The 19,283-nt window shown below is 35.9% G+C and overlaps 1 protein-coding gene across 1 annotated transcript in view; it reads left to right on the forward strand.

Moving 5' to 3' along the window:
* Positions 1–19,283, forward strand: part of kcc (solute carrier family 12 member kcc) — a 277,322-nt gene that overhangs the window by 139,439 nt on the left and 118,600 nt on the right. The window lies entirely within an intron of this gene.

The following is a 19,283-nucleotide window of genomic DNA, read 5'->3' on the forward strand; positions in this document are numbered from 1 at the left end:
ACAAAAATTAACAAAGTGCGGAATGCGAAATTGAAACATTAGTCGATCTATCGCCTAATATGCTAGAATCTGCCATATATGCCAGAATAAATGAAATTTTCATAAATAATCTTTTTTTCATTTTTTTTAAATAATAAATCGAAAGCCGTATTATAACAAATAATTATGGTCAACCATTTAAATCATGTATGTTTGTTTTGTGTGTCCAATGTTTGGGATTCGATTTAAAACTTTTATTAATGTTGAAAATACCGCATAATCAGTATTCTAGTGGAGAATATTATACACTAATGCTGTAGCATTGTAATATATTTGATATTTTTTCACGGTTTGAAATCATTTTCGTTGTGTGATTTGAGAATTTTTGTTTACATTTTTTGTGGTATAATGCGAAGACGGGCGATCATCAATGTACTTGTCCAAATTTTTTTTCTCCGAGAGAGGATTTATGCGACTTCATATCAAATCTTTTTTCTGTTGTAATTCTAAACGACAAAAAATACTCTTAAATAAGGTTTTCGAAAGTTTTCCAATGTTTCTATTGTAATGTTTAAATATAATTTTTCCAATGATTTTTGTTAAGTTTTGTACAATTTATAACAGTATTTGATATTCTTTGCATGTTTGAAGTGATCCCCTCAATTTTTCAACTATTTCGAACGTGTCCATAATTTTGTGGTATTAAAATCATATTCCCTAAGGTTTTTCATTAATTTATATCATGGTGGAATTTTCCCCCTTCATTTATAAATTTTGTTTTCATTTTTTTTATGAAATCATTGTGAATAAAGAACATATGAAGATTTTTCAATGAAACGAATATTTTAATTGATTTTCCTTAAAATTTGACAGAAGGAGAAAGAAAAAATATATATAATGCTCACCAAGTCCACCAGAATTCGCAATTTTCAGAAATGTTTATTGAATTCTAATGCTAGCAATTTTTATTGCATTAAAAAACGTGATTCCAATGACTTTTTGAAGTATTCTTTTCCATTCGTATTATCATACCCAGAGATAGAAAGTTGACGCACCCACGTCAATGCTCAACATTTTTAAACTTTGCATGTAGCCACCAAGGTTCAACCGGATAAAAGAAAAAGTATGAAGTGCGTCAAGACTAATAGAATTCCTTACTTTTTAATATGAGCCTTGCATTTTTAAAACATAACTTCTTATGCCATTCATAAATAGGCCATCGCTAACTTTTTGTAATATTTATCATTATTTTTTATTATCGATTATTTATAATCTATATCCAAATTCTATAATATAATCATCTATAATTTTTATTATTTGTAGATATCCATATTCCATAATCAAAAATGGGAAGTGCTAATACCTGGCACGCATGTCAATACACAGAATTTTCAAAGTTTGCAAGTATCCGCTGCGATTTATTCATCTACATTTTGATATAGACAGAAAAAAGTACCACCGATTCATAAAATTAATTATGCCAAAACTAAAAGGAAAAAAGACAGCGCACTTGAAAGTGAACAGAACTCAAAATTGTTTCATGTATCGTCGTTCATATATTACAGTCGGTATCAAAAACTGAAAAGATTAGCACCCTCGCCATTTCATAGAAATATCAAAGTTTATAGGTACTCGCTGCATACCAGTAATACAAACTTTGGTGCTATGGGGCAAAACACTTCAAAATCACCTGAACCACATTTTTGAAACTTATATGTCACATTCAAGAAAAAAAGTGACAGATACGCTGCATGTTGAAGCAAGCAAAATGCAGTAATTTTGTATGTCTCCATGGGGTGACACGACGTAATATCACATGACAAAATATCACACGACAAAATATCACGGACAAAATACCACAGTGATAAAATATCACACGATAAAATATCATACGACTAAATATCACTGGGATATAAAATATCCCACAACAAAAAATTACGATGACTATTTATCGAAGCCAGGCATGAATTTTTCAAATCGATTTGATGTTCGATACTGTATATATACGTGTGAGTGGTGTGTATAAGACAATGGATAACGAACACAACACAACATCGCGTATGTGTGTGTGTGTGTTTGTGTGCGTTCGCGTGAGTATTTGTGTGTGCGTTTTGTATTATGTGTGTTCGCGTCAGTGTGCGTGCGTGTTTGTGTTTGTGTGGGTTTGTATTTATGTGTGTTCATGTTTGTGTGTGTGGTTTGTGTTTATGTGTGTGTGTGTTTGTGTTTGGGCGCGTTTTTGTGCGCGCGCGCGCGCGCGCGCGCGTGTGTGTGTGTGTGTGTGTGTGTGTGTGTGTGCGCGCGTGCGCGCGTGTGCGCGTGTGCGCGTGTGCGTGTGTGTGTGTGTGTGTGTGCATGTGTGTGTGTGTGTGTTTATTTAGTCGTGTGATATTTTGTCGCGATGATATTTTGTCCGTAATATTTTGTCGTGTGATCTAATATCACGGAACCTTCCATGGATATACGCAGACAAAATATTTGATCACATCCAAAAATGATCAGGCGTAAACTTACACACATGAATTTTTCAACCCATCATGCCAATCGCAAATATATGGTCTGGAAATACTCAATATACATGTCGCTTCATCACGTTGTCGAACTTTAGAGGTGTTCATTGCATCTCGAAGATACAAATTTCGATATTATGAAAATTAAGCACCAAATGACCTATTGAAATATATTTTTAAATTCATCATGTAACAACTCAAGTGAATATCTATGTATTTACATGGCTCAAAGATTTTTTAAAACTCGGGTTTATAAACAAGCAATCATGAAGACTTTTTGTTATAAATTTTCTAAATTACTGTTGAAATCAATATGAGGAAATAGAAATACGAATGCAACTCGTATTGTCTAGAGAATGAATAGAAATTGGTATGGATACACGGTAAGCTAAGGAGGTGGGAAAAAGGGCCCGGTGAATACAACCAATCTAAATGAAAGAAAATATAACAACAATACATTGTATTAAACATTTTTACTTGATCAAAGTTTTTCAAAATTTATTTTAATTCATTTACATACAACCACGCATATTTTCTCTTTAACTACATAGAATGTCTTAAATCTAGAACGATAGGGTTTTTTTTTAATTTGAAGAGAGAAAAAGTTTTACTTTTTCAATTACAACTCATTTGATCAGATTTTTTCGCCTTTTTTTTCTATCCAACAATGTTTACTTGATAATAAATTGACCTGGGTTTTTCGAAAACTATGAACTCGTGATAAAATATTGAAAGTGAAAAAAGTTTTATTTTTGTATTTGAATTTTTTATTGATAGGTTTCTTCATAATAAAACGTGGCATGAGACACCGATGCGTGTTTTTGAAAAACTTGTGGCAGGATGCCGCAGATTGTGAAAAAAGTGCCGAGTACCAAAGGTGGTTTCTTCAATAAGACGAAAATTTGACAGGTATTTTTTTATAATTCACGGTATCTTTCCCACAAGTTTCTCAAGAAGGCAGAGTCTTATGCCACGTTTTATTATAAAGAAATCTATCAAAAAAAATTTTTTTTTTAACTTTTGCAAATTTATCATTTTAGAGTTGCGGCAATCACAATGTACGAAGTTCCACTGGAAAATAAATGAAAAAAAAATAAAAAAAATTCCAATGACTAACTCTATCGCCGTCGCAACTTTTTTCACTCTTGAAATATCCTGTAAAATCTAAACCGGGAGTTGGTATTGCGCCCGCTGTACGCACATTCTCCGTCTCTCTCGCTCGGCGACGCACAAGGAGAGGGGGTAGCCGCGTTCAGCATAGTGCGTGACGAGAGAGTCGAGAAATGTATACCAGTCCTGCAAAGAACGTAAGTCCAAATGTAAACATGCTGAACTTACGACCGTCTGTCTCTAAGAAATTAAAGTTCCCGAAACGATGGAATTTAAATTACTAACGTTACATATCTCAGGATCGACTGGACGGATTTACTTGCAACAAAGACCAATGGAAAGGGAAAAATTTAAAAAAATCATCACCAATTTTTAGGTTCTTTCATGAAATGGTTTGTTTGTGAGAGCCGTTTGAAAATTCTGTGACGTCATAAAACCGGCATATTCGCATATATAAGAGTAGCGGCAGGGCTCGCGCTGGCTTTTCTTTTGCGCTTAAGTTTTTCCTTTTAATACTTGACGTCGAGCCGTACCGCGTCTCTTGATAGTTCTCACGGTATGTGATAATATTCAAAAGGTGTGTCTTTCTTTGCTATGTACGTGATGATTCTGCGAAAAAAATCATTCTCAAAAACAAAATCAAAACTAAGTCTTCTATCTTTGAGGATTCGCTCTTGGAATTAAGGATAAAAAATTTTATCTGGAAACGTCCAATTGAAAAAGAAATCAAACGAACCAAAAAATGAACGTTTTTGAAATGACCTAATACTTGTAAAAAAGGTCGTAGAGATCTTTTGAAAAAGTGAAACTAAAGTGAAGCTGAATGTCTTCCCTTCAAAATACGCCTTGTTGCACCAAAATATCTAAATTAGCGGTGCAGCAGCACAAAAAAGAGCGTAAGAATTTCTTCAACTTTTGTCCGGATACTTTTCCCCGGTGGTATATATACATTGTGGCGCAACACGCCCCGACCTCGCGCGACCGAACATAGCCCTGAAACATTTCGCTATGTTTTTCCCGATCGCGTACAACGATCATTAAAAAGTCTAATTAATGCATCGAAAATCAAGAGACTCGGTAGAGTCTCGGGACAAGTACATTGACAGCCCTGTCGTCTGCTGGCCCGAGCTCGTCGAGACTATCTTTTCTCTGAATAAAACGATTCGCGGTGGTGGGGGTAAAATTGGCATGTCATTTTGTTGAATTTTCGTTTTTTTTTTATTAATATAGAATCTTTCCGACATTCATTATTAATGTTATTATACTAGAATTATCGTAAAAAATCCGAGGAATCGATTGGAAAGATTCTCGTCACTAAATTTTGTAAATAAATTCGGGAAATCAACAATATAAAAATGCACTTTACAACGCTAGAGTGGATCAAACGTTCTAGAAATAATCACAACAAAATCACATTTTTTTCGATCAATCTAAATGTTTAAATTATGATTTTTGTGTTCAATAAAACTTGTATAAAAATTTTTAAATAATTCATATTATTCAACTTTGATCTTATTATTGTAAAGTGAACTGTAAAAGATTAAAACGCATTTTCGTGCATCTCTCGGTCGAGATTGCATATAATAGCGGCGACGAGCGAATCAAAGTGCGACTGTCAATTGGGCTCAATGCCCATGCCCATGTCAAATAAAGGATGTGGAGCGCATCGTAATGTCCGAGCTGAGATTGCATGAGAGCACGCGCGATGGAAGGATAGCTCGCAGACGTCAGCAAATAGGGATTTTGGTCACTACCGATGACGAGAAAGATCATTCATCATACTGGAAGGTAGAGAAAATACATTATTTCCCTCTATACAAAAAAAAATACTGCAAATTAAAATTTGCAAATTGCTCCCTCAAGATGTTCAAGATGCACGGTGCTCAAGATACACGATGCTCAAAGCTTCCTCTATGAGGAAGCCAAAATGAAAAATATAGCACCTCATAGAGTAAGCTTTAAGCATCGTGCATCTTGAGCACCGTGCATCTTGACCATCTTGAGGAAGCAATTTGCAAATTTTTTAAATTTCAGATCATCCAAATCTGAGATATAGTGCTCACTGCCGGACACCTTTTTTCGAAGGCCTCCAGGAAATCTCCTGCAGAAGCAATATAAATGAATATATTTCAAAATAAAAAAAATCAATCTGAAGCTAAAGGATGCTTGTACACTGCCTAATGCTTTTCCTTTTGCCCAAATGAAACACCTTCCTTGAAAAACAAAATCGGTAAAAAAGCAACTTTTTTTTGCTTTATGTTTTTGGCACCTGTTTACAACCCGTTGAGGTAGCTCAAACTGATACGTGGCGACGTTTAAGCCAGTTCGGTAAGAGCGTTACGTTACAGGATATTCGGCTGAAGTACAATTTAATCCACTTCAATCATATCGATACAGGTCAAAATGATATACGAACTTATTCTCCACTTCACTTTTCGTAGATGCACAACATTTGCAAAACTTTGAAGATTTGCGAACGAAAAATAGCGAAACATTCTGAAATTCCATTGGTAAAAATTGAAATCAAAATTTTGATACTTTTTTCTTTTGAGAATTTTTAAAATTGCAGAAAAACTTGAACGCTCTTTTCCGTCTCTACATTACTAAGCTAATATATTTGACTTATTCAAATTTGAAGAGTTAAGTAAACTAGTTGAATTCCACCCTAAGCAGCGTCAACGATCAATCATTCTTATATCATTTTTAATCTTCTAGCTGAAAGCCATAACAGTACCCGATAATAGCGATATTTCTGGCGGTGTCGTTACAAATTTATATTTTCCCTATTTAATCTTTCGGGACTTTCGTGTAATCAAACGACAGAGATAATTTTGAATGATTTGACAACAGGTCGAACAAATTTTATCTTTAATCAACGTTTCCCGGTGTTTTTCGGTCATTCAATATTCCTATGAGCAACTCTTAATATTGGAATGTTCAGCGTACAAGAATGAAGCTCGAAAATAAGATGCCTAATGAATGTTTGCTAAAAGGTTTTTGCAACAAATACATTCAGCATTGTAAAAAAATGGCCAGCAGGTATTAATGGCAATATACAATTGATATTTTGAGTCGACGAATTAGAGACGTTCTATCCGAAGTTTTATGTATTTATAACAAGCTATGAAATGCTGTCGTGGACATAGGGGCGTAAATGCGATGATTTTAAATTTGTAACCATGTGCATAGCGCCCTTATGGCCGTAAAAGTCTGTTTATCTGTTAATATCGAGAGGATAGCTCTGTGTATAAACGGAAGATCGAGGGAAATGCGAAAGCATCAGAAACGCAGACTCCAGTGTATCGATCGTGAGGGTTCGTAGCGCGCGCACCCACATCAGGGTGAGAGAGCATTCCAGAGAGGGTAACCACGAGGGGAACGGGGATAAGTACGTTTTTCAGAGGAGGGTGATAAAGAAAGGGCGAGGTATCTTGAAATCGGACAGGCTGCAAGGGAGGCTGCGATTACTTCTGTCTTTAACTCTTTCTTCCTTTATCTTCGTTTTTCTTTATCTTCTATCATTGATTCCTCCACACTATTTTATTTATTTTTCTATTTTCCATTATCTTCCTCCTTTCAGACCTGCTCTTTTTAAACTTCTCTGTATTTTTCGTTTTTCCGCTTAAACGATGGCTTAACTCTTATTCCCGCCTTTTGATGGTTGCTTCATGTCTCTACGACCGCCCAAAATGCAGTCGTACCTTTCTCTCCTCTTTACTCCCTTTCGTTCCTCTTTGGATCTTAATGCACCTTGTTTCCTTCATCTCGTCGAAACAACTACTTGGCTCATTTGGGCCTAAAGCGAATAATGAATAAAGCGTAGTCACGCCTCGCTATTTCTTTACCTTTTCCATTTTCGGGCTCTCTACTCTTCTATCACCAGTCTTTTTAGAATTCTTCCGGCTTGAGATCCGCTTCTAAAATTCCATAAAACTTACTTCGATCCTCTTCATTCTATGTGGCTTATCGCTTCATGCTCGCCCATCCAAAGTGTAAGCTTAATTTTAGTTTCCAATCTCTTTCTTTCCTCCGTGAGCAACCCAAATACTCTGTGCCTCATCTTTCTCTTGGAGACTTTAAACTCGTTATAGCGCTTTTGAGAGTGCGGTGGTAAACAGAGGAGAAAAAATCACCTCAGAATCGCTCGCGTTGCCAAGAAACCTGTGTTTCTCCTTCTCTCTCACACACACACTTCTAGAAGTGCTTTCAGCATTTCTGCCGCATATTTGTGGAATTAGTTGCGGCGTCATATTACGAATGCTAGCAGCTTGAGTGTATTCAAAGCGAAATCACATAAATATATATTTTGCCAACAGAATGCGTATAATAAAATCTGAAACATTAATTGAATGAGAATGTTAGCAACAAATATATAAATACAAACAAAAGTAGAAAAAGTGTATAAATTAGTTAGTTGTAAACAAATTTCAATACATCGTACGATCGTAGTGTAATTATATTTGAGATTTTTTTTTATTGGTTCTATATTTTTGTTTTATTTTCTTATATTTGCCCAATAGTCTGTCAAACTAGGACATAATAATAAAATTATATCATCTCTCTCTTTCTCTCTCTCCCCCTTCCCGTCCCTAAAGTAATGTATTACAAATAGCTGAGAAGCTGATAAACATCAATCAATCAATCTCCATGTCAGAGTCATGTCTTTGCAATTCGTAGAAGAGCGTGAGCTGCCCTTCATAGACTAAAGTTTTCCAGAAACTCTTTGCCTCGAGAGCTTCGCATTAAATTAGTTACCATGCTCATTTTTCTCCTCACCGACTATTGTTGTGGAGTTTTTCATAATCTCTCTAGTAAACTGAATACTAAATTGCAAAGGATGTTCAATGTGTGCATTCATTTCATCGCCGGTTAATGACGAGATTAACATCGTATCACCTCTGATTAGGATGATGGCTAAGCGTCAGCAACCGTCGTCTATATTTCCAGAGCAGCGCGATGTATCGAATTTTTCATGGTGAAGCGTCGCTATATATTCAGGAATTGTTCACTCGAGTTGAGCTCACCGTGTTGCGATCTTTAAGCCTCGAAACGAGGACTTTTATATATATATACTTTTATATACGCTCCGCATCGAACTCAAACTTATCGAGAAGCTTTTCAGGTGTCCGGTTGTTATCATTGGTATTCTCTTCTTCGCGATATTACTTTTGCCTCGAGTTTAGATTTGTTTAAATACAGATTACAAGTCTTTTTACTTGAGGCTGAACGTACTGGACAAGTTATTCACTAGTAACACTGGAATTTATTTATTTTATGCACTTAATTTTCAATTATTATGAGCTTGGGTTTGCGTTACTATAATCAGTTGCAACAGTATTCTTCATCTTCATTTTTCGACTAATTTACATTTGGTTTTTGCGTTGTGTTAGTTGCGTTTTGGTTGCGATATATTTGATATAACCTCGTAATTCGAATCTTATGATTTTATCATTATTACTTCAGTATGATTATTTTGTAATATTGTCTTATGATTTTGTATGATTTTTTATATCTTATGATTTGTATAATTTGAACCATTCGCGTATGCTCGAGCACGTTTAGAACTAGTTATACTTAATTATTATTTTATGATTTTTATAGCATTTTATTTCAATTTTGCTTCCTCATAGAGAAAGCTATGTGATGATGAAATTTTTTTTTTCAGTTTTCATTGTCAATGTGCTCAAAATGTACCAAAACATTGAAAAATCGTATCTAGAAAAAATGTCCGAAAGTGTGCGTGCGTGTATGTGTGCGTGCGTGCGTGCGTGCGTGGTACTGCAAAATTAAAACGCTTATAACTCGAAAACGGTTTGAGATACAGGGTTACCGTTTTGCACAGATGTTAATCTATATAAGCTCTTCATTCTCTGATAATTTTGTTAGAATTTGTAAAAAATTACGAATCCTATGACGTTGTGAAATTTTCATAAAAAGGGTGTCGACGCTCTAACTTTCGAAAAGGGTGGGGCTCAAAAGTTAGAAGGCCTAAAATGGCGAACAAGCATTCTGTATATCTATATACGCATATATACGCATATATAGATATACAAAATGCCTGTTCACCATTTAGGCCTTCTAACTTTTGAGCCCCACCCTTCGAAAATTTTAAGATTTATTAATAATTTCTTTTCTATAAATAGACTATCATAATAGGAAGTTTGGTATTGAATTTGCGGAATATCGGTTGAGCGGTTTAAATTTTATGATTTTTTGAATTTTACAAACATATGAGTTTTTCAAAAAATCGTCTAACCACTTCAATTTTTGGAAATTTTGTAAGATATTGTATATAAGTCTGTACTTCCTCTATACTTTCCAACAAAGTTGTCGGAATTATTTAATTTCAATGTAAATAGAAAAACGATGAAAATTTAAAGTTGCACACTGTTTTTTCTGATGGCTCGTCATTTAGTTTTTTTTATGATTTTAAACAAAGAGATAAATTAAAGTTCGTGAAAGAAGGTAGAGAAAATACATTATCTCCTTCTATACAAAAAAAATACTGTAAATTAAAATTTGCAAATTGCTTCCTCAAGATGTTCAAGATGCACGGTGCTCAAGATACACGATGCTCAAAGCTTCCAAAGGAAGCCAAAATGAAAAATATAGCACTTCGTAGAGTAAGCTTTGAGCATCGTGCATCTTGACCATCTTGAGGAAACAATTTGCAAATTTTAATTTGCAGCATTTTTTTTGTATTTTAATAGTTATCCACGATTCTGTATGATTTTGTATCACTTGCTCCATTATCTCATATTGTATTTTTTATTAGAATGATCATTGTAATTGGCTGAGTTGCCTAAAAGTTGACACTGGAGCAAATATATCAAGTCAAATCAAACCTCTCTCTTCTTTTTTCTTTTTTATTTATTTTTCATTCCACATTCCAGAGCATGTCAAAGTTTTTCCGGCACTTTCTCTCTTATACAGCTTATAATTCTATTCATAAATATCCAAAGTGCACACTTGACATTCCCCTGTGTACTCACTCCTTTAATTCTCGTCCACCTTTTCGTTTTCTCGATCTTCCTCGGCCTGGATCTTTTTCAAATTCTTCCTGCAGCCTCCTCTGCTTTCAAACTGAAAGCTCGTTCCATGAGTTCAATTATATCCACCTTGGTTCCTACGCTTTTCAACCAAGTTCCTAATTTTACTCTACCAAATTCGAGTATTTCTTAGCATTCGTACTGTTCCCTTAAACTAGTCGAAAATTTGGTCAGACATTCGGCATCGTCTGCGAAGTATTATAGTCGCTCGTTGTAACATTTTTCTCCACGTTCAATGTGCTCAATTTTCTTTCCCTTCATGACCTATTTTTTTCTCAACTAATATTTATCTCCGAAACGAAGATGGCCGATGTACGGTGAGATGCTTAAGTGTGTAGCCGAACCTTTTATCTGGAGTCGTAAATCTCAGGCCGCGGCAATTTTTTTCCGTACAACTATCACGACATAAGCACTCACAATAGTTTTTTTTTGTGTGTGAAATGAAAAAGTCGACAATTCGTGAATCGATAAACGTCGGCACTTTATTAATGTAATAACTTGTTGAGTTAGGAATCTATCAATGTTGACGAGTTGCTGTCAGGAACTCTTTACCGGAGCGATAGCGTTTCCAGTTGTATAAAATACCAAAAAAAAAAAGGTAAATTTATGAGCCATGCATGTGGTCACGCCACGCAGTGGACAGTCCGCTTGATGGCTCTTGAACCCCATCCGTCGCTCACTTAGACCGAAGATCGATCCTTTGACCTAAGCCAGCGTATTCGGGGATGTCACTCGTGAGCCCCTAATTTAAATATTAGTTTCAACTAAAATTTGTACAGCGTGACATGCAACAGCCAATATTTCTTAACATAACTTCTCTTATGATTGAAAGGTTCGCAGATTCTTCGGACTGAAATTAGTTCACGGATTTTGTTTCTCACGGCTTCGGTACTCTTTCGCAAATTATTTTTTTAGCATTAAACGAGCTCTATGACGAGAGCTTTTTGTTGCGTTGACAATCGAGGTGTGTTCAAATTCGAGAATAATGCTTCAAAGAGCAAACGCGACCATTATAAAAACTCAAATGAAAAACATTTCTGCTTTCAACTCATTTCATTAATTGAAGAGTACATATATTTTTTTATTTTATAATCAATAATAAGTCTTGAAAAGGAATTTTAAAGAGTTGATGTTTCCGTGAAAATAATAGTTTCATCATTCTCCAGGAATTTCCTTCGACGAAAAAAAAAAACAATAATCGATTGATTTAATTTTGAATCAGTCGATTGTCTTTTTTAGAACTTTCTGATAGAATTTTGCATACTTGAATTGATGTTTTGATAGCAAAAAGTTAGACAGCATTGTCGAGGAGGGAAGGAGGTGCATTTGAAACATAAACGCTCTAAAGATTCGCTCGTGGATGGATAAGCTCGATATTCGAGTGGTGGTCACGGAATTAGTTGACTGTTGAGAAAGTGTTGATTAAAGTATTTTGCCATGTCACACCAAGTAATGTTCAATCCCAATTCCGTGCGAGAATATACGAAGAATAAAATAGACGGTGTGTGGTTTGACTAGAAAAAACTGTCCACCCCGGCGTTGAAGCAACCACCCTGGCGAATATGAAAAATTCCAACTGCCTGCCCTCGGAAAAAAGAGCCGGAGGCAGAAGCCACGGAGAAAACTCGGTTAATACAGGAATGTGCGTGTTGAAATACAAATAGAAAGAGAGGAAGAACGAGGCTGCGACTTTCTGAGTTTCGTTTAATATTGTTACATTATTCACGTTTTAATTCGAGACGAAATGAAGTTTCTTCGTTGTACACTTTTTTTAACGTACCGGCTCTGAGCTCTTTTACATCATGGAAGAGAAAGCCACGGGAGAATCCTAGTTGCCGTAGGTACTGAAAGAAAAAAGAATGAGCCTTGAATGGAATCTGGGGCGATTTTTCGCTCTTGCTCCTATTCATTTATCTCCCGTCTCTACCTTTGTTCCTCATTTTTCGTTCTTCTTTCTCTTTTCTTCCACTTTCATTCTTCAACGCGATATTTCCTTTCATCCTCACTCATTTCTCGCGCTCTCTTTCTCTTTCCAGCAATTTCTACCTTTTCCTCTTTCTCTCTCTCTCTTTCTCAACAGATTACTGTCTCACTATTACTCTACCTCCTTTTGATTTTTCGTTGATAACAGCTGATGAGGTTTCCAAGCAACTATTTTCTCTAAAATCCTCTTCACTCACAGCAGGATCAGATGGTATTTCAGCCTTTGCAATCAAAAATGCACACTCTTCTCTTATTGGCTATCTTACCAAGTTATTCAATGATTTGATCTCACTTTCTATTTTTCCATCGTCATGGAAACGAGCTTTCATCAAACCATTGTCAAAGGTTAAGTTGCCTGTATCACCAGCTGATACTCGTCCTATTGCTAATCTGCCTGACTTGTCAAAATTATTTGAGAAACTCATTTTTTCTAGAATATATGAATATGCTACTCTTAATAACATATTGGACCCTTTTCAATCCGGCTATAGGCGCTCGTTCAGTACTCAAACGGCTCTCTTGAAAGTAATCGAAGACACGCGTGCCGCTTCTGATATGGGCAACTTAACTGTTTTGGTCTTATTTGATTTTAGCAAGGCTTTCGATACAGTACCGCATTTAAACCTATTACTCAAATTAGCTCGAATGGGCTTTCATTCTAGAGCTTTAAAGTTGTTTTGGTCATATCTCTCTGAAAGACAGCAAGCAGTTGTGGATAGAAACGGTATAAGTTCGAATTGGCTAAGCGTTACGGCTGGAGTGCCACAAGGTTCTGTTCTCGGGCCCCTCCTTTTTACGCTATACATCCATGATATTGGAGTAAACTTACGATACTGTAAAAGAATGCTTTTTGCTGACGATACTCAAATTTATATACATTGCAAACCCTCTGATTTAAATCAAGCCATAGCAAAAATCACATACGATTCTAATATCATAGCTGAGTTTGCTCATATCAATGGTCTGTCTTTAAATGTACGTAAATCTGCGGCTTTAATTATTGGTAGTAATTCATATATTCGTAAAATTGATCTATCAACTCTCCCTCTAATACATGTGGATGGATCACTGCTAAATTTCACCTCCGAAGCCAAAAATCTTGGGGTGCATCTTCGATCTGATTTGTCCTGGAAGAAACATGTTCTGTTTATTTGTCAAAAGGTAAATGGCATTTTACATAAGCTTAAATATCATAAAAATTCTCTTTCGGTGCTCCTTAGAACAAAATTGATTACGACTCTGATTCTGCCACATATTGATTACTGCTGCTTGGTATACCATGGTCTTACAGATGAGCTTAACACTCGATTGCAAAGGCTTGTTAATTCTTGTATTCGGTTCATATTCAATCTTAAACGAGACGAGCATATTACTCCGTATAGAAAGCAATTAAATTGGTTATCTGTTGAAAACAGAAGGCTTTATTTTCTTGGGATCATTGTATATCGTAGGCTATTCTTAAACGTTCCGGACTATATTAAAGATCTACTCCCTGTTGCTACGCAATCGCAAAGAAGATCTTCGCGTCTTAGGGGATCCGAAATTTTCAGTATTCCTATACATAGAACCACCAGATATCATAATGGGTTTAGACTATCTGCAGCCTATTTTTGGCACTCTTTACCTCACGATATCACTAATGCGTCATCTTTGCCCACCTTCAAAACTAAACTTCTTTCGTTTCTGCGGAGCTCTGAGATGTAAAATGAACAAATTGTGAAATGAACAAATGTATTCAAAAGATCTCTAGATATTAAGTGATAGCGTTATCGAATTATCGATTTATTCATATAAACTTGAATTGTATGCTACTGAACGGTGTATATTCTTTAATCTTAAGTTATTGAAGCATTGCGTGTATACACAATAGTTTTGCTCACATAACTGTGATCATAAGTTCTACTCGTCTTATTTTTACTTTTTATTTTTGTTTCTATTTTTGTTCTTGTTTTTGTTCTTATTTTTATTTTTATTTTTATTTTGTATTCTTATTGTATCTCACTCTTATAATTTTTGTGTACATCACTCTGTATTCATTTTTTGCCCCATAGCGTAGCTAGGGCATAATAAATTATCTATCTATCTATCTATCTCTCTCTCTCTCTCTCTCTCTCTCTCACTCTGTTGCTTCCTCATATTCATTTTGCTCCAGCATGCAAGGGATCCGGCTTAACGGAACGTACACGAGTCTTCGATTTCAGATCGGCAGACAATATCGAGACATCGTGAAACACGCAGTGAAAAGAGAACAAAATAAGGTGAGCACGATAGGAAAGGAAAACTTTCTGAAGAATAGCTTGAGAGCCTGATTATCTCTTAGCGATTCGAGTTCAATCAAAATGTGAACTATTCCCTCTTTTCTTCTTTTTTCTCTTTCCCATTCTCTTTTCGTCTATCTGGAAAAGTGTGCATCACAGCAGCTTATTCAAACCCTTTCAGAACCATTTCGTGCGCTATTTTTCTTACTTTTTCGTCCCGAGAATACACACTAGGGTGTTTCTTATTTGAGGTTGAATTGTTTTTTTCAAATTCCCCCCCTGGTTCGATTCCAAATCATTAACCCTCTCAGACCGAGACCTATTTCGCGTTTACAGAAAATAATTCCCTTCATAATTTTATCTCAAAATACTTTCTAGTTTCTGAATTCATTGTAACATTTCAGTTTTTTGTTGGGAAATATGAATTTTTTAATGTTCGCTGCACGCAGCACCAGGTCCTTAGGGAACCAAATCAGGAAAATTTACGAATGAATCTAGCACCTAATACCTTAAATACATCATATTAGCTTCCCTTTGAAAGGAAATAACATTTGGAGTACGAAAAAAAATGTGTACTCACTTTTCTTTTGCGATAGCTAAAGCACATTTTCACACAACGCCAACTCAACATGAAACGCCAGCTTTATATTGATATTTCGATGGGTTAAAGCAGTTTATTTCTTGGTTTAGGAGTATCTATGGTACAATCTAACCTTGCTTGATGGAAATAGGCAGCTTGAACCCCGACCTTACTGACCGATGCAGTTTTATTGGGCCTGGAAGCGCGTGTTGCGTAGAAGCAATATACGGTCCGAGAGGGTGAAAAAAGACACCACGAAAAAGCTGGAGTCAGTGGGATGATGGGAAATGGTGCCGGCAAGTCCGAATTGATTGAAAAAAAGGCATTTTATATAAAAGTGATGTTTTTCTGCTGGGGCTGGTCATTTGTAATTTTATTCGAATCTTTCTTCCATTTGTAATCTCTGCGTGTTTTCCTATTATAGTCTCTGCGGCATAGAGTCCAACTACCACACTTCCCTGGGAAAGTCGTTTCGAATATCATGTCTCCCGGCACGCGTCCAGCTAACACGATATTCTTCCTGATATCTTTTAAGTTTTCTCGGCATAGCCCAAGCTACCTTAACTACAAATTCTATCCTCATATATTAATCTTCTTAAATAATCATTATTCTTTAATAACTTTCATATAAAATGATGACACAGATCATCCGATGGTTCAGGAATTGCATCTTATTGTGAATTATTAATCAAAACTCTTTCGGCATTACGTTCGACTTTCTTTGGACAAAACAATTCTTAAAACAGTTATTTTATTCCGTGTCTCTCAACATAGCGCCTGACTATCACGTTATAAAAAAATTCCTCAAATGTAAGAATTCATATGAAAACACTGACAAACTGACATAAGCCTACGAAACAAAATTACTTTGTTTCATCGGCCCTCAAAAAAGGCTGTTCTTGAGCAATGGATTCCGAAAACGACAGATATATAAATTCAGTAATAGCATGCAAATAGAACCGTTTACCTCCAGGTCATGAAGAAAATATCAGAGGAAGTAATGATCTAGAAATTTTAGAAAATATAATTCTCTCCACGAATAGAAAAACGATGGAAAAGTTGTCTATTATCGAAATTCAGGAGTGTTGTGCCCGTACATCGCACTCATTAAAACAAATTAAGCACTCTCAGCGCAAACGCAGCAATGGTGAAATATCGATGCTCCCGAACGAGCGCATCGACCCTCGATGTCAACATCGAAACTTCCAGAAGGAAATCTAGGTTATATTCGCACGAGAAGGGGAAAACCCCCAAATCTATAAAATTATTGACTAACCCAAAATTCGACAGTCTTTGACGAGAATTGTAATGATTGGTCTCGAGGCAATAAAACCTCGAATTTGTAACTTCTTAAATAAACTTATTGTTAACTTGTTGTAAAAGTATCGAGTTGGAGTTCAGCTCTTTTGGCCTAAATCCCTTAAATACTCGTCCTTGATAACTCGTCCCTTCGCGACGATCTTTGCGGACACAGCAGGAGCAAAGAATAAATAGTATATTACGACCCTCGTAATATACTTAACCCGTATATATATGATACCCGTATATATATATATACTCGGCTTCGCCTCGGCCTTCATGTCGCACATACTAGGGCATCCAACATTTGGGCCGTGGGTTGTATACTATTTTTCTTGATCCCGTAGTTGAAAGTACGTTTAATAATTACTAGCAATCGTAAGGGGGGGGGGGGGGGGGGGGGGGGCGCCCGCCCGACTTTTGCAGGACCGCGGCGAAGCCGAGGTTTTGCTGGTCGGGGTGGGCATTAAAAACATAAACAAAAAGTAAAAACGCACACAAAATATCACACAATGATACAATAATGTTATTAGTACAAATAAATAATTCGTTGATAAATGTCTGATTTAAAGTCCCATGATAGTTAACAATTTCTATATATCCCGCTATACTTGACAATTTATATGAATATGTGTTTTCGTTTGAACTTGGAATCTGGAAATACAACATTATACCGGACGACCATATTCATTTTATTAGTCCGGTTACATTATTTTCTGTTTTCGCATCTGGACGAACAAATGTATGTTATTCGTCCAGGTTCATGACAGTATAGCGCATAACATGAATAATGAAAGCTACGCTATACGCGCCCGCTTGAAGCAAATAATGATGCTTGGCAACGAATAAACAAAATCATGGCAACGAATACAGGCTTCACATTCATATTTCGATTTCGAAATGTCTTTTTTTAAGAAAGGATCTCCGGCAGCAAAAATATCGTCAGAGCGTACTGAAGTTAGCCGAGTCAACCGGCCACGAAAAATGCTCTTCCCGGCCTGAAATGCGGCCAGAAAGTGCGTACTTTCGGCTAGGGGAGCAAGAAAAAATCATCTGATGATTTATTCCTGGGCATACAGGAAAATATTGTAAATAGTTCAAATTTTCAACGGTTATATGTTAAATAGTCAAGGTATGCTCGCTTCGCTGGGTACTCAATAGTAACCAACACAGATTTCCATATATGACCTATGTGATACTGTGTACAGGTATGCGTTTACATTTCTTTACATAGCTTTCGCGCGCGTTTTACAATATAAAATTTAATCTATCATACACTGTGTACAATTTCAGTACACGTCCTTGCTATGTCTCTACTCCTTTCGATAAATTTTTATTTATCAAGAGACTCGGTAGAGTCTCGGGACAAGTACATTGACAGCCCTGTCGTCTGCTGGCCCGAGCTCGCCGAACTATCTTTTCTCTGAATAAAACGATTCGCGGTGGTGGGGGTAAAATTGGCATGTCATTTTGTTCAATTACGAAACTCTTGAGTCATCTGAGGCTTTGAAAATTGAACTGGAGATTAATTAATAAATTCTCTTTCGATTCCACCCACAATCAGCATGATCGGTGGCGTAATTGCTGAGAAAAAACTTTGCACGGGCTCAAGATTATGCAAAAATTACCAACACATTCTAGAATTTATGTGTCTGTATTTACAACACAATCAAAGGCACTTTGATGCTCTCAAGTTTCTGAATGGTTGGATCTGACGACATCCATTTATAGATGTTATGATTGGTTGTTGAAATTGGTTGTTGATGATTGGAAATCTGACGACAACGTCAGAACGTAGCACGGTAGTACAGTAGACATTTAAATAAAAAGACGTAGCACGGTAAAGCCTGCTACACACGGTCAATGATATTGCATATTGCGCAATATAGGTGATTGCACAATATTACTGAACGTGTAGATGTAGTATTGAAACATTGCGCAATCATTGTACAGAAGTTTGAGCTATCTTAAATTTATGGCGCCCTACACACCATATAAACTTATTGTACAATATTACTGTGCAATATTATTGACCGTGTGTAGCGGGCCTAACAGCAGACATAATTTCGATTGAAAGGCTAGTATCAGTGTACAACCAGCTGTAATTGTAAAAAAAAGTACAATTAATAACTGAGTGAATAAAAGAAAAAACATACGTTTCTCAGAAATTATAGTTGTTTTGTGCAGTTATCGTAATATATACGAAGATAGCACATTTGCGAGATTTCACGTCATGTTGACGTTTGAGGTTATGATCCCCAGAGTGCTGTTGCGTGCGGAGTGTAAAAAAATGAAAATGGTTATTGTAAAGTAAAAGGAATCGATATTATTAATGACGTGACTAATTAGTGTTGAATAATAATAATAATGAGAAGAAAACGTTAGTTCATTATAACCTCTCAAACGTTCTTTCCAAACAGAAATTTTCTGTTGTGTAATTACAGAAAAAATATGTGCAGTTGTATGTAAATGAATTCGAATAAATTTTGAAAAAATTTGGTCAAGTAAAAGTGTC

Source organism: Venturia canescens, chromosome 4 (genome assembly GCF_019457755.1).
Source record: "Venturia canescens isolate UGA chromosome 4, ASM1945775v1, whole genome shotgun sequence".
NCBI lineage: Eukaryota > Metazoa > Arthropoda > Insecta > Hymenoptera > Ichneumonidae > Venturia > Venturia canescens.